The 2,782-nt window shown below is 33.2% G+C and overlaps 1 pseudogene; it reads right to left on the bottom strand.

Moving 5' to 3' along the window:
- Positions 1-1,439: 1,439 nt before the first annotated feature.
- On the bottom strand, positions 1,440-2,107 carry LOC149543093 (PIGF/3-ketodihydrosphingosine reductase fusion protein-like; annotated as a pseudogene).
- Positions 2,108-2,782: the final 675 nt, after the last annotated feature.

The following is a 2,782-nucleotide window of genomic DNA, read 5'->3' as shown; positions in this document are numbered from 1 at the left end:
ATTTGAAGTTAAAAGAAGATAGTCTTGTGAAGAATCTTGAAGAGATTATCATTAAATTGTAAATTTTATGTAATTATATGTAAGTTATATTGTGAATGATTGGCAACGACATCAGGTTTTCTTACTGGTTCTTTCCCGATGGAGCCTTGAACCAGGATGCATAATAGGAGAGAAAAGAAAGGAGATTATGAAATATCCCTGCAATGTCTCTTTGTGATCTCAAATTTTGGCTTATGGTTGTGAGAAAATAATAGGTAAAGAATGTCATTGAATTAGGGATGTTCAAGTTCAATTCTGATAATGGAGAGATAAATTTGATATGATAAAGTTTCAAATTGATGTATTAATATGGTGATGAAATTTAAAATAAACCCTACATTGAACTCAAAAATCTATCTCATTTCTTGATAAATCTCATAGATGGATATGAGAAAATTGAATTAGTATTACTCACCACCTTTTTTTTTCAATTCTGTGTATTATATCCTATTTCCCATAAGTTCTTCAAAATTTAAATCCAATTTGATTAAGAAACTTTGCATCACTTGAATTTTAAAAAAATAAGGAGCATACACTTTGTTGTTTGAAGATTGTTAAAAATATAAATTGTAGGAAGAAAGAAGGAATAACCAGTAAAGAACTTGAAAGGGTATCCATTATGTTGGTTTCAAAGAAATAATGAGATAGTAATGTAAGTTTTATCCAAAAAGTATATCTATGAGAGACCTAAAGAAGTAGATTTAGCATTCTGGAAAATGTATGGGTTGAAAAACAAAAGAAACTCTGTCTATTACAGACATATAAAATAATAGCCTATATAGAATATTATTAATTTGATGGCAAGTAGAAACTAATCATTCCCAAAACTCATCTGATTTATATTACAAGTTGTCCTAAGTTTCCTCCATGATGTGACCCAATTTGGGTGGGACAGTTGCACAATAAATGAGACTAGAAGTGCATAAATATTTCTCATAATACTGCCTAGTCGATTCCCTTCCCTAGGCACCATCTGATCAAACATAAATTTGAAATGGGAGTATCAAGGCAGATTTACATAGGCTTATTGTTTTTGAGATACATAGGAGGTCTGTTGTTATCATGCCATGCAATGGAATTGGTCGGTGTCAGGCCTATTACAGGTGTGTTGCATGTGGCAGACTTGCACTTTTCTAAATTTGCTTTTCCCCTCACACAGCTTACGAATTTCTTGTCTTTCCACATTAATGGGTAGTTGAAATAGGTCGATTCTATGATATAGGTGAAATCATCAAACAAAAGGTACAGTGCAGATCGACTTCATCAAAGATGGTGATTGGCAGGTTTTATGATAAAATTTGCAGCCATAGAGAGCCACGTATTGCACAAAGGATGATGGGGATTTGTTTCATCACAAACTTGTTTACTGTGAAAGATGAAAGATACATAAAATGGTACAGTTATTCAATCTTTCCACTTAACCATCTTGAATACAGAATACAGGAAACTCCCGATGCCGTCAAACCCAATAAGTACCCACCTAGTGTACCATAAGTTACTCATATTGGTCATTCCTGTCATGGCCTTTCCCAATCAAGGGGCATTGGCCAAGCTCCAAACCATACACCAATAACAACTCCATATGCAGGAGAGCAGAGTGCGTAATCAATGCCTTCCAAAAGTTTCATATGGATAAAAAAAAAAATGCGCTGCCAATCTCGCCATGATATACCAAAAATAGTAGCTGTTGGTACAACAACAAACAAAGACATTAACAATGACCACTGTGGAGTCCTTCCAGCATACACAAGTCCTAGAAGTGCACCAAAAACAATTGCTCCAAATGCATGCACTAAAGCACCTACGGGTATGCTTAAAAGACTTTGGCCAATAGCCCACCATACCAAACAAACTTGTGGATTAGCTCAGAATTGGCTGTAAGCGAGATCACAGCAGGAGCTTCTAATGCCCATAAGAAGCCAATGGCTTTCACAGGAAGTTGTGCTAGCGAAAAGGAAATGGGAGCTGAGGCATTATTCCATCCTTATTGAGTAGTGACGTGAAAACCATCCAAGCTTAAACATGGAGGACTCTTCGAATGTGCAGGACGATTGGACAAACCTGCCATACGGCAAGCAGGTGCCAGGTGTTTGATTAGGGTGCGGAGGGGGTAATATTTAATGATATTATAATTGTTTATTTTGTGTAGTATAGTTAGTATGTGTTAGTATGAAATTTTTAGAATAGTTTATTAAAAGTTAGATAGAGTTAGATCTGTGATTAATCTTAAACAAGAGTGGTTTTAAATTATTAATTAGATTAGTAAGAAGATTCTAATAAAGCCCCCTTTAGATTTAGTCTAGTATTATATGATGGATAAGTGTAGTATTTTAGTATGCAATCTAGCTAGGTAAGGATGTTAGCCAGGTTTTAGATTGTTTATATTAAAAGTGACATTAACCTATAATTTGATTTGGAGTCCTTGATAATATTTAGAGGTAATATAATAATTGTTTGGTAGTATAGATGTTAGTAAAGAATTTTAAAGAGTAGTTAGCATTATATGTTAGTGGTAATGTTAGATTAGTTTTTAGTTTACGTGATAGCTAGTCTATGTTAAATGTAGTTAAGTTATGTGTTAGTAACGTATAGTTATGTTGTTTGAATATCGGTTATTTAATATTCTAATGGTTACAAATTTTAATTGATTACTTAGATTTTAGTTGTTCCATATTGTTAAAGTCTTAAAGTTAATTAGTTTTATGATCATATTTGTAATGTTTTAAATATTAGTGATTAGTAT

Source organism: Cupressus sempervirens, chromosome 8 (assembly GCF_028749045.1).
Source record: "Cupressus sempervirens isolate cs-2001-9-10 chromosome 8, ASM2874904v1, whole genome shotgun sequence".
Taxonomy (NCBI): domain Eukaryota; kingdom Viridiplantae; phylum Streptophyta; class Pinopsida; order Cupressales; family Cupressaceae; genus Cupressus; species Cupressus sempervirens.
This window is presented reverse-complemented; position numbering and strand designations above follow the sequence as displayed.